Source organism: Oryctolagus cuniculus, chromosome 12 (assembly GCF_051225735.1).
Source record: "Oryctolagus cuniculus isolate XC-2025 breed Fujian yellow rabbit chromosome 12, ASM5122573v1, whole genome shotgun sequence".
In the NCBI taxonomy this organism is placed as follows: Eukaryota; Metazoa; Chordata; class Mammalia; order Lagomorpha; family Leporidae; genus Oryctolagus; species Oryctolagus cuniculus.
The window spans coordinates 56,701,103-56,715,341 of record NC_142878.1 but is presented as its reverse complement, the minus strand read 5'-3'; the positions used below and the strand labels follow the sequence as shown (position 1 = coordinate 56,715,341).

The 14,239-nt window shown below is 41.0% G+C and overlaps 1 protein-coding gene across 10 annotated transcripts in view; it reads left to right on the top strand.

Moving 5' to 3' along the window:
- Positions 1–14,239, top strand: part of RYR3 (ryanodine receptor 3) — a 582,715-nt gene that overhangs the window by 115,184 nt on the left and 453,292 nt on the right.

Genomic DNA, 14,239 nt, shown 5'->3' with positions numbered 1-14,239 from the left:
CTCTCTCCTTGCCGCAGTTAAGGTATCCCTCATCTCTTGAGTGGACTAGAGTAGACGAGAGTGGCAGCCTGCTAGCTGCTCTTTGCATCCCCTTTCTCTTCTCCTCTTCACTACTCCTACACACTGAAAGCAACGGAGGTCTCTGATTTAAGAACCACAGGCTTTAGAATCAGACCCAGGTCTGAGTGCCAGTTCTGCTCTCCCAGCCGTGACACCATGGATAAGTCACTTATTGAACACATTTCTTCTTCCATGAAATGGAGAAATAACAGTCTATACCCAACAGTTGTTAAGGCAAAGCATGCCAAGCCCTTAGTACCTTGCTTAGCACATAGAGCCTGCTCACTAATAGTTGATGCTGCCTAAAGATTCATCTTTCCAAAAACCTGATTTTGGAACTTTTCTGCTTGAACAAATCTGGACTCTTGCTTTTTCAAAACAGAATACAAACTGGTTGGCAGTGCTACAGCTTAGGTTACTATCCTTACCTGCTGCTCCAGCCTTCCTGAACCACTGGCCAATATAGAACCATTGAGGATGTAGCCATGGCTCAATGCATGCTCTTCCCTCTGCCCCACTGAGCCTCGTACAAAGAACTCCTTTACTCTGAAACCTCTGAAAAGACCTCCTCTTTGTGAAGCCCCACCTGGCATGCTAGGTGAGGCCATGGCTCACTTACCTGTGTTACTGATTATCGGTCCTTCAGCAGATGGTTTTGTGGACTCCTCTCTTTTATTTCATTGCTAATAACCTATGTCCTGCACACTTCAGGGACTTGATCAAGGAGTGAATGTGGCGATTGCTTTATCTATATAAATCATCCATAGAAACCAGCCCCACTTTTTGTTCAGTAGCTTGACATAGTTAAGACTGTAGGTTGAGTGTCCATGTCTTAAAACTAACCTGTCTTTTCATATGGCCATGGAGTCATCAAAACAGACTCTTGGATAAATCCTACTTGCAAGTGTGGTCATGAGCATGTTTTATTTATCCAGCAACTTTATTGAATACCTAGTTTGTGTAAGTCACTTAATAGTTCCTGAGGGAGATAAAGAATTGCATAAGATGCTGCTGTTAATGAGCCTTCTCGAGACAAATTTTCTTGCTTGTCCTGTGGCTTTGAGCAATGTAAAATTTAGTGGGATAAGTCATAATCTCTGTCACTTTTCTGCAGGGGTCTTGGGAAACTCCGACTCCTTTTGCCATTGTATTTTCAAAATAGTTCAGCTTTTTTGCTTGGCAGATGGGGCCACTTGTGGTCCTGACTCAGCTCCTGAATTTCTGGTGAAATCTGAAACTAGAGAAGAGAAATTCAGCTGTTTGCAAAGAAGTCAAGATGGAGATCACAGTAGGTAACAACTCAGAAATCAACACTCAACAAAATAAGCCTGTGCCATCTTCTACAGTCCAAACTAAATTTCCTGACACCAGCTGTTTAGTCTGAAGCTTCTACTAGATAGGAACTCACAACTTTTGCCATTTTTATTTTTGAAGAAAATGTGTTCACATATTGCATCATTGTCTATAAACCATCTCCCTAACTCTGATCTTATTTAAAGAGTAAAGATCTAAATGAAAACTACAAATTCAGTGCCATTATTCTGGGGGGGGGGGTATTGATGAAAGAGAGGAGGTATGGATCAGGAGAAAAGTTAGAGCAGAAAACATAGCCTAAGCATTGTTTTTTTTTTGTTTGTTTGTTTGTTTTTTCAAGAGGCAGTCAGGGCTCTCATCTGCTGGTTTATTCCCCAAAATCAAAGGCCAGACCTGGGCAAAGCCCAAAGCTGGGAGTCAGGAATGCAGTCCGAGTCTCCCATGAGGGTGGCAGAAACCCAAGTACTTGAGCCCTCATCTGCTGCCACCCACAGTGTACATTAGCAGGAAGCTGGGGTGGGCAGTTTAGCCAGGACTTGAATCTAGACACTGTGATATGGAATGTGAGCATCCCAAGTGGTGCCTTATGTACTGTGCTAGATACCTGCCTATTATTTTAAAGTACAGCTAAAACTTAGTTCTGAGATTCACAATAGTTAAAATAGAAAAGTAAATGCCAGAAATTGAATCAACACTCTGAAATGCTTTGATTTCAGCACTCTGAAATTGCTTAGTTTCTCTTCTTTCTGTTTTTAAGAGAACGAGGCATTAGGCATCTGTGGTGGTCCTTCAAGCCCTTCAGCCTTGCTTCCAGATTTGAGATGTTAGATCCAGCCTTGGAAGTGAGGAATGGGCCTTCTGTGGCAGAACTTGAAAGACGACAGGTAACAGGCACTATTTCATGTTTTCTGAGCTAGCTCATTTTTGTAGAAGTGTCTCCTAGAAGTGGCACTTTGCCATTCTTTTCATGGTAAGGGGATATTCTTTTTGTACTAAAGGCAGCTTAATAAGCATAAAAACTACACAAGTCACATGATTTATGGAGTGTTTTTACATACATATTACCCTATAAGGTATTATTATTATATATTTGTATTTAACAAGTATATTGAGGCTCATAAAGTTAAGTCCATTAGCAGCTGGTTGGTGGCAGAACCAGGATTAGAAACTCAGTTCTGAATCTCGGGCCTCATTACTTCCATTGCACTGTGCTCAGTCAGTTATTTGCTGATGCTTTAGTTCCAGCTGCTGTCACAAAGTTCCAGCGTCAGGGTGACTTAGTAACAACAGGTTTATTTCTCACAGTTCTCGGGGCAGGGAGTCTGAGATCATGGTGCCAGTCAGCACAGTCAGGATCTGGTGAGGGCCCTGGTCTGTGTTGCAGATGTCTCACCTATATCCTCATGTGGTCTCTCTATCCACTTATAAAGGCATTGATCCCATTGTTGAGAACTCTACCCTTATGACCTAATCACCTTCCAAAGGCCCCGCCTCAAGTACCATCAGATGGCCCGGTTTAGGTTTCAACATATGAATATGGCTTGGGGGTAATACAAATCATCCCTAACAGCTGGTTCTGTACTGGCTCTCTGATGGACACAAGGATCTAGAAGAACATGTAGCAAGGCATTGAATGGGTATCAGTGTTCATTATAAAAGTACAGTCGTGTCAAAACCTAACGTTCTATTCTTCTTTGGTTTTGGCTGGAATTGGTTCTATAGAGCGGACATTAAAATGTTTCTGATTAGAGGTTAAAGATTGACACAGCGGTAATTGGTTGTAAGTGACAGAGAACTCTGCTCACAATTGCAGTGTGTGGAGGGGAAGGTGTTCTATTCGGTGCAGATTTATGACTGGTATTCCCTTTTCCTTGAACAATACTTCTTGGGATGTTATTTTTTAAAAGCTTGATTTTATTTCCTGGAACTGAGAGTTGTATTGCACCACTGCAAGTTTATTCATGGCTGTCTCTGAAATGAATATTTATGCGCCTGAGCCAGGTTTCCCTCTTATCTCCAAGCAGGACTGGTTACTAGTCACTGGCATCACAGTGAAAACCAGATGTGGAAAGAGAAGGTTGAGACTTATAAAAAACATGAAGCAGGAGCCTGACATTAAAGGAGTAGTGAGACTGTGTATCCTATCCCTTCCTCCTGCCAGGCAGGCTTCTTCTAGATAGAAGCTTCGATCTAAAGAGACGAGCAAAGGGCAAGTCTTGAGTAGACTAGAGATGCCTGTGTAGAAAATGCCATCTTGGAAAGCACTTCTGAAATTCCCTCTACGGTGATCTCTCTGGCTTCACCTCCCCAACCTTGTCTATCCCAATTACCAGGTGTAACATGCTCGTATTTACTGTCTTTGTTTAGTATGCTCCTTAAGGAAAGGAAATTGTATCTTTGGCCCGTAGCAACAGAAGGCCACCCTGATATTCCTAGGTGATCTGGAATATCCAGATAAGCCTGTTTTCCATCACATAAATTGTACCAAATACATTTTCTTCCTTCTCTGCCTCTGTCTATTTGACTTAATGAGCTGAATCTTTGTCAAATGACAGTGCTACTTACCATGGAAGCACTTGGTTATTAACAAACTGCTTGAAGAAAGATTTAGCTTTTTAACTCTTAATTTACTTTGCAAACTTATCTTTGTGTGCAGATAAGATCTATACTTTGATTTTAATAACCCTCACACAAATATCCTAGTAAACAAGATTCTCTTGTTGAACAGTGAAAACAAAAGCCCTGAGACCTCTGTTTCTAAATTTTACTATATCCATGAAAGGTAAATTAAGTGCTGATGTGGAAGCAAAACCTTAAACTAGATGTATTCAGAGAACTTTTTCTCACTCCCATCTTGTTTTTAAGATTTATTCAAAAGGCAGAGTGACAAAGAGAGGGAGAGACAGAAAGATCTTCTATCCCCTGACTGGGTCCAAGTACTTGTATGGTCTCAAACTGCCTTCCCAAGCACATTAGTGGGGAGCTGGACTGGAAGCACAGAAGCTGATGGTATTGCAAATAGTGGCTTAACCTGCTGCACCACAACATCAGCCCTTCTGCTCCCCTTCGTGAAGAGCAAGGAAGCTATTCAGGTGTGTATCAATTCCCAGATGACCTTATTCCTTATTTTCTAGCATTCTTACAGTGAGACCCAGTTAAGTCAGAATTTTTTAAGTGACTTCATTTTACAAAGTGAATAAAAGGGGGCAGTATTTAGCTCAGCAGTTAAGACTCCATTTGGGATACTATCCCACCTCAGAGTGCCTGGGTTGAGTGCTGGCTCAACTTCCAACTCCAGCTTCCTAATAATGTGCACCCTGGGAGGCAGCAGGTGATGGTTCGAGTGTGTGGGTCCCTGCATGGAGTTCACAGCTTTGGCCTGGCTCAGCCCTGGCTGTTTCAGGCATTTAGTGGTGAAGCAGCAAATGGAAGATTGAAAGGCAGAGAGAGAAAGAGATCAAATACAATGGAAATAAAAAATTAAAAGCTTATATTAAAAAATGAATACTAAGTATAGTTTAGGGAAAACATTTTATCAGAAAAATAAGAGTAATTATCATAACTTACGTCATTTACACAAGTTTTTCAAATACATGAGATAGTACTGTCTACCAGGTACTGAACTGGGATTTGAACACACTATGACGTCTTTTCCCTTAAGCTGTCAAAATTCTTGACTGTGCAAGACTGTAAACTCCGAAAGCAACCTCTCCACAAGAGCCTCGTCCTCTGGCCATGGCCCTCAAATTGACCAGTGGCCTGGACTTCCTGTTTAGGGTCTGGGCACTGCAGGAGCATGCATCTTCTCTGGTTCTTTGTGTTTTCTAACGTGGCCTTGGAATAATTATGGAAATGTGCTGCCAGAGGCCCAGGAAGTTGATGTTTCAACGTGTAAGTGTTTCTAAGAGTTATGCCACTAGGGTCCCCAGAGGACTTATGTAAATTCTACTGTTACTTAGAGTTGAGACAAGAAAACGCTTTTTCGGTCTGATGAGTGGCCTGTAGAAGCAGAGTTGCATAGGAGTCTCTCAGTTGTTATGTAGCTGAAAGAGACCTGCATTTGTTTCTTAGGAACTACCTTCACTGCAAAATTAAGGCAGCCCCTTCATAGAAGGTTTACTGGTTTGCAGTAATAAATTGCAGGGACTCGGTGTTGCTGGAGTCCCTCTTTCTTCCTCTTAGCTCGTGGGAAGCAGACTCTGATGATCAGCTTTGCACGGAGCTCTAATTTCCTGGTTAAAGCATGCCCTTGATGTCCCTGATGTTTTCATTGTGCTTTAATGAGGCCCTTTGAAGAGGGGAGACACTGGGTAGCACTTGGAATGCTTCCAACACCAGTGAGCACAAACGCTATTTTAAAGAAACTTCTCCCTTTGTACATTTGACTTAAATTGATCTATCGAACTTTTTGAACATGTATAGCAGAATCACAAAAATTCCATGAATTATTTAGGAAGCTGCTCTAAGTGACGGGGTAGCTCTGACAGTTGGCTTTCGGAAAGGCCGAGCTGCATTAAATATTGTATGACATAAACAAGATTTCTTTTCAAAGGTGGCTCATTATTAGTGTTTCTTTGGGTAATGTGAATAACAGCAGTGGGAAGAAAAGACATTGCAATGGTTTCCAGCACCCCTTCAGCCAGAGTCTCCAGGGCGTACAGGACCTGCTGGATGGTGTGCTGGTAGTGGGTATAGGATGAAGGAAGGAGGGGCAGGCATTTGGCCTAATGATGAAGATCCCTGAATCCTGTATCTGAGATCTGAGATCCCGAGTTCAAGTCCCAGCTCTGCTTCCTATTCCAGCTTCTTGCTAACATGGACCCTGAGAGGTAGAAGGTGATAGTTCAAGTGGCTGGGTCCCTGCTACCCCTGTGGAAGACCTAGATTGAGGGCCTGGCCAGCCCTAGATGTTGGACATTGTGGGTGTAAACCAATGGATGGGAGCTCTTTGTGTATTCTCTCCTCAGCCCTGCTGTGTGTGTGTGTGTGTGTGTGTGTGTATTTCAAATGATTGAATGAGTGAGTGATGAGAGGGGAACAGTGGGCAAGTGAAGAGATTTCCAGCCAACATCAGCAAAGTGAGGAAAGCAGGAAGTATGCACTATTTGTTCTGGGAGATGTGACTGCAGATGAACTCTTCAGATGCCGGTAGCCTCAGGAGAGTCCACAACTGCTTTGTTACCTGCCTGTTGTTTTAGGCCCACCTTCTCTCTCATTGCTTAAAGGAATAACAAGACTCGGGTACAAAAAAACTGGGTCAAAATGAGCTTCCCTAAAAAGACACTGTGCAGAGTGAATGAGATTGGTGGGTTACAGACTCTCCTATGTGCTGGTGGGATTATAAATTAGTACTGCTGTAGGAGGGGCATTGAAGTTTCTGTCCCACCCAGTATTTCTGCTTTGGTCTGTCTAGCAATAAAGAAGCATAAGAACATCCATTGTCAAATACCAAAGGAGTTACCATATCAGTGGGATGCCAGCTATGAACCTTTAAAGGGAATGGTCTAGATTTTTACTTAGGTGGACAAGATCTCCAAGTATAGAAAATGTAGATATGCTCCTACATACAAATGTGCACAAAAATATATGAATATTTGTCCCTTTTATGAGATGCTATACAATTTCTGACTACATTTATGTGTAATCTCATGTTTGCTTTCCTACATGTAGATGTATTTGTAAGTAGGTATAGGTATGTCTGAAAGGAGACACACTTAATTTTTACTTCTGTAGAAAAAGAAATAGGGTGGAGAATGATTATAGAAGATTTAACCTCTGAAATTCCTTTAAAAATTAAATATGTATTCATATTTTACTTATTAAAGCTTAAATAAGGAGAATTTAGCCTAGTGTTTAAGACACCTGCATCCCACATTGGAATGATTCTGTTCTGGCTCCTGATTACAGCTTCCTGCTAAGGCAGACCTTGGGAGACAGTATACAGGCTAAGGTAATTGGGTTCCTGCTACCCATAAGGAAGACCTGGATTGAGTTCCAGCTCCTGGTCCTGGCCCAGGCTTAATCGTTGCAGGCGTTTGAGGAGTGAATTGTCAATTGGGAGCTTTCTCTTTTTGCCTGTCTCTCCCTCTGTCCCTCTGTCTCTTAAAGTTTTTCTTTTTTGAAGTATCAACAACAACAAAAAAAACCTTGCTCATCTTGTTTTGGAACTGGGTAGGTTGTGGGACCCTGGAGGATTTTGCATCATTCAGAAAGTCATCAACATGTTTTAGATAACAAATGACTGGACTTATTGGAGACAAAACTTCTTTCTACCACCAAGTTCCTGGGTTACCCTCACTCTTACTGCTCACCCTTGCCTGCCAAATTTGGCTACTTGTAAGGGTACCGATTCTGGGTTGATCTATAAGTGCCTCACAAATATGAGCTACCCAGTTTCCAATGAGAATGAGTTCATGTTCCCTTCATGGCTGAATAGCTTTTTAGAGGAAGCCAGGATGAGTGTCAAGCAGGCATTTGGGAAAATAATAAAAATCATGGGTACTGATGTAAGATGATGACTAGTAGAGCAGGAGAAATGCCAAGTGTCTACATTTAAATGGAAGAACAGCTTGATACCTTGGGAGCACACAGGATATTATTGAACTACATAAATGTAGTTTTCAAAACAGCACACCTACATTTAACCTGCCAGCCCTCATCCTGGAGCTTTATCATCTGTTCAAGACAAAATCGCTGTTCCAAGACTGCCTGAATATTCCCAGTAAATAGTGTAGCCAGGTATTTAGGGAACTAGTCTTGAGAGGGAGGCAATGATCTGCAGTAGTGTTTGGCCATGGAAACCACTTACAAGGGTACTTCAGGAAGTTTGTGGAAAATGGAAGTAAGACATACTTTTATTTTGGAAAAGTCCATGCATAGTTTTTGCATAATACCTATTTTCCATGAACTGTCTAAAGATTCATCATCTATTCCACTATAGTAAAGCTTTTTTTTTTCTGGTTCTGACAATTCTATATCAAATTAATTTTTCAGTGTCTGGTAATGAAGTAAGGATAGAAAAATCAATAGAATTCAACTCTTTGGCCTAAATAATCTAGTCTTACAACTCTGAAAATAATACACGTTGTGTTGGCTGCATCAAATTAGTTTATTGATTACTGCTTTAGTTGATTTTTTTTCCATTGCCGAAAGCCTATATTGACCTTTTCTTTCATCAGTCTTTTACTCATGCAAATATTCTGGAGGAAGATGAAATGGGACCTTCCACATCAGTGAGATCTGCTGTATAGAGATACATTTTGTATTTTAAATCCTCTAGTATGCATTTCTCAGTGTGTGCTAAGCATAAAACTGCCACCTGGGTTTAGACCTAAGGGACACCTTACTGCTGTGTGTGCTGTCTCCCACAAGAAGCCCAATGTATGCTCTGTCACAGAGTCCTTGTGCAATTTTTTTAAGGCATTAGCATCAGCAGTTAGGCCTGTCCCCCAAAACACTTTATTCTGTTAATGAATCATTAAAGCATCTTTGGATTTACATCTAAAGCTATTTTGACCTTATATCATTGCATTTAATAAGAATGATTAAGTGACCAAAACTGGGGATAAGCTGATAAAGAAGACTGATACTTGCAAACAAGTTAAAAGACCTTGGCGGGGGTGGGGGTGCTGGTGCTGTGGCATAGTGGATAAAGCAGCCACCTGCAGTGCTGGCATCCCATATGGGTGCCATTTTGAGTCCTGGCTGCTCCAGTTCTGATCCAGCTCTCTGCTATGGCCTGGGAAAGCAGTGGAAGATGGCTCAAGTCCTTGGGCCCTTGCACCAATGTGAGAGATCAGGAAGAAGCTCCTGGCTTCAGATCGGCCCAGCTCCAGCCATTGTGGTCATTTGGGGAGTGAACCAGCAGATGGAAGACCTTTCTCTGCCTCTGTCTCTGCCTCTCTGTAACTCTGCCTTTCAAGTCTTTTTTATTTTTTTAAACTTTTATTTAGTAAATATAACTTTCCAAAGTACAGTTTATGGATTACAATGGCTTCCCCCCCATAACTTCCCTCCCACCCACAACCCTCCCATCTTCCGCTCCCTCTCCCATTCTATTCGCATCAAGATTCATTTTCAATTATCTTTATATATAGAAGATTGATTTAGTATATATTAAGTAAAGATTTAATCAGTTTGCACCCACATAGAACATAAAGTATAAAATACTATTTGAGTACTAGTTATAGCATTACTTCACATTGGACACCACATTAAGGACAGAGATCCCACATGAGGAGTAAGCACACAGTGACTCCTGTTGTTGACTTAACAATTTGACACACTTGTTTATGGCGTCAGTAATCACCCTAGGCTCTAGTCATGAGTTGCCAAGGCTATGGAAGCCTATTGAGTTCGCCAACTTCGATCTTATTTACACAAGGTCATAGTCAAAGTGGAAGTTCTCTCCTCCCTTCAGAGAAAGGTACCTCCTTCTTTGATGGCCCATTCTTTCCACTGGGATCTCACTCGCAGAGATCTTTCATTTAGGTTTTGTTTGTTTGTTTGTTTGTTTGTTTGTTTTTTGCCAAAGTGTCTTGGCTTTCCATGCCTAAAATACTCTCATGGGCTCTTCAGCCAGATCCAAATGCCTAAGGGCTGATTCTGAGGCCAGAGTGCTGTTTAGGACATCTGCCATTCTACGAGTCTGCTGTGTATCCTGCTTCTCGTGTTGGATCATTCTCTCCCTTTTTTATTCTATCAGTTAGTATTAGCAGACACTAGTCTTGTTTGTGTGATCCCTTTGACTTTTTTTTTTTTATTTTTTGACAGGCAGAGTGGACAGTGAGAGAGAGAGACAGAGAGAAAGGTCTTCCTTTTGCCGTTGGTTCACCCTCCAATGGCCGCCGCGGCCGGCGCGCTGCGGCCAGTGCACCACACTGATCCGATGGCAGGAGCCAGGTACTTATCCTGGTCTCCCATGCAGGTGCAGGGCCCAAGTACTTAGGGCATCCTTCACTGCACTCCCTGGCCACAGCAGAGAGCTAGCCTGGAAGAGGGGCAAGCAGGACAGAATCCGGTGCCTCCGACCGGGACTAGAACCTGATGTGCCGGCGCCGCAAGGCGGAGGATTAGCCTAGTGAGCCGCGGCGCCAGCCCCCTTTGACTCTTAGACCTATCAGTGTGATCAATTGTGAACTGAAATTGATCATGTGGACTAATGAGATGGCACTGGTACATGCAACCTTGATAGGATTTTAAAAACATGAGGAAAGTAGATACATAAGTGAAGAAATGCAGTGGTTCAAATGTAGAAATGTGAATAAGGGTAAGAAAAGATTAAAAATAAGAGGTAGCTCATTGATATGTTGATTCTGTACTATCTCTTTCCATAATGAGATTCACATATTACTATATAAAAAGCACTTTTAGTAATTTAAAATGAAAATGATGTGATCAAGTACCTTACTCAGTAGCTAGTTTATTTCAGACTTTCAATATGTTAGTTTCCCCTTCCATCTCCCAAGATTGGAGATGCTCCATTCCACATTACCTTGTCTATCCATGCCTGTGGATAAGCTCCCGCACTTCAGTTACATTCCCTTTTAAACACCATCTTCAAGGTCAGCGGACTCTCATCTTCAGAATGACTTAATTGGATACAATCTCATCCCTCTGGGCACTGTGCTTTCGTTCTGTCTTTACTAGATAAATTACACTTTTCTTCAAGTACAACAACTTGAGCTCCACATAATGTTCCAAGTGCAGAAGCATCCTCCAAAATGGTCGGTTAATACTGTGTACCTTTTCTGATGGGGTTGACATTTCCTGGCCCATTTTCTAGGCAATTCCATATTGGGTCAACGTCTTCAAAAATACCTTGTGACATCATTAAAGGCTCTTTTGAAGATTTATTTGAAAGGCAGAGATGGAAGGAGGAAGGGGAGAGAGGGAGGGGGAGATGGAGAGATGGAGATCTGTAGATCTTCCATCTGCTGGTTCACCCCCCAAGTGGCCACAATGGCCAGATTTGAGCTAGGAGCTTCTGCCAGGTCTCCCACGTGGGTGCATCTTCAGCCTCTTTCCCAGGAGCATTAGCAGGGAGCTGGATCAGAAGTAGAGCAGCCAGGTCTCAAACCCACACCCGTAAAGGATGCCGGCACTGCATCCTGGATGTGTGGTATAGAGGCTGCCTTTGCAAAGACAGTGTCAGCCTCAAAGCCTCTTCTGCAAGTTGTGCCCATTAAGCAGCCCATACAGTGTTCTCTTGTTGTTCAGTACAAATGTTTGTCATTTGTTGATTTCCCAGTCACAGCTTCAGATGTTTTCTCAACGAATAACCCCCAGTCCTTGTAGTTCTTTTGCTTATAGTTTGTATTAGTTTGTAAGAGCTTGTATCATTTGCACACTTAAAGATTTCAAAGTATACAGCCTCAGATAAAGAACTTAGTTGAATCCATTTTTTCCTTCCCATATTACCATGTATTAAAACCTGTCTTGTCTGTATAACACAACACAATATTGACCAATTTCAGGTAACTGTTCTAACATTTTTAAAACCCTGGAAGTTTTATGAAATATCTCATTCATAGAAAAATATCTATTTCCTAGGTTCATAAGGAATGAAGATGAACTGAGCTGGTGTGCATTTACTGTTCAGCTAAAGTCACAGGGCAGTTCCAGTAGCTGTGTGACCTTTCTTGACCGCATTTCTCTCTTCCCCAGAGGAAACCACACCCAAAATTTTTCATTCTCTTGCTTCTTCTTAGGGTTTGCTATATAGAGAAATCTCAAAACACAAACAAACTCTATTAGCTTGTTTTTTCTTCTAAATTTTTATGTTGATGTGTCCTACTTTATATGTTCTTCAACTATTTACTACTTTGTGGATTAACAGGAGTTTGCTTATGTTTTTTCCCCCTTCCTATTGGGTTTCTTTTCTAAATAATTCATAAGAGTCCTTCTGATGTTTTGGTGGTTAAGCTATTGGTTATATTGCACAGATTTCCTGATTCATGCTTTATGCTTTGCTTTATCTGTCTTCTGGCAAAAGTCTGTTTTTAAAATCTGAAGGCAATCGTGTATTAGCCTTTAAGAAATATTTTTTTCTGTTTTTTTACATGATCTTTATTTATTGCAATACCAAAAATATTTTTACTCAATTTTGAAAGGTTTTCTTTTTATACTTAAATATTTAATCTTGGGCAGCCATTGTCACATAGTGGGTTAAAATGCCTACATCCCATATTGGAGTGCCTGAGCTTGAATCCCACCTCTGCTTTTGATCCAGCTTCCTACTGATGTACACCCCAGGAGCAAAAGCTTTATGATTCAAGTATTTGAGTTGCCACTGTTCTCCTGGGAGACGTAGATGGAGTTCGTTGCTCCTGGCTTTCATCTGGCCGAGCCCTATCTATTGCAGGGATATAGGAGTGAACCACTGGATGGAAAATCTCCTTCTCTCCCAAACTCTGCCTTTCAAATAAAAATATACAAGTAAACTTTAAATATTTATCTACCCGAATGCACTGTTTGTGTTGTAAAGTACAGATCCAGTTTTATTGTTTATCCATGTGCTAAAGATTTATCTTAGCATCACTTACTGTAATGATTTATACTTCGATCTCTGCCAATATCAAGAATATACGTGTGTGTGGCATGGGTTTGCTCATGTACATGTGGACGATATCTCAGGAATAGAAAATATTACTATGTAGTGACCTATTAAACATGCAGCTTGCTTGTCTCAGGCAATAACAAGTCCATAGTCTGGGGAAATTAGTTGAAGCTGTCTCAGCAGTTATGTATCATCAGGCACCCAAGGTCCTCTTACATTACAGCTTTGTCACCCTTAACATTTTCCTCATAGTTACAAGATGGCTGCAGTACTACCAGGCCTTCTATCTGCTTCCTACTCAGGAAAAACAAGGAAATATAAAGGGCAGAAGCTTGATTTTTGTCATGCTTTGTATTTTAACTTTTCAGGAAGGAAAATTCTCCCTGAGGACTTCTGTCTAAATCAATTATGCATGCCAAAACTGTTATGTATGCTACTCTTAGTAAAACAAAAGCTGGGAATTAAAATAGAGCATTTAATTGTGTAGCCTCCACTCCACTACAGAGAAAAGCAAGAGAAATGGAGTTGACTAAGTACTGAGTAAGTCGCAACCTGCAGTGAGCTGTTCTAGGGGCTATCGTTATCCATTGGTCTATATGCTTGTCTCTGCCTTACTATAACTTTGTTTACTGACAAATAAGTGATATATATTTATGTTATACAATATGCTTTTATATACATATACTTTATGGGATCATGAAGTCAAGCTAATGAACACATCCATCACATTTTTCTGTGGTGAAAACATTTAAAATTTACTTAGTAATTTTCAAGTATATTATGCATTATTTCTTTTAATTGCTGTGCTGTGGGACAGATCAAAACTCACTGCTGTCTGAAACCTTGGCCTCAGAACCAGCATCTACTCGGGCCCAGCCACTTGCCACTGTTGTGGCTTCCATCTTACTCTGCTTCTATGACCGAGTTTTTTTAAAGATTCCACATGAAATATTTCTCTGCCTGTAGAATCTCTCACCCAAAATAACTTTAAAAAAACTCTTCTGTGTAGGACAAGTCCTCTCTTCCTGGTTGCTGTTCTTTCAAGTGTCTGAGTATTCCTGCACCTTTTATCTTCCATATAGTTCTTAAAATTTTTAACCTATCCACAGAAAGCAGTTTAATTTTGTTGTCCTGAATGTATACATTAGAGTATAACTGACATCATATTTTTTAAAAATCTTTGATCATGGTATACTTATTCAGGTTTTCTTTCATGTCTTTCAAAAAAGGTAATTATTTTTCTCTTAAATTGGTAGTCCTAAAAACATAATAACTAAAAGACTGGAATCAATAGCATGTTATTTACAC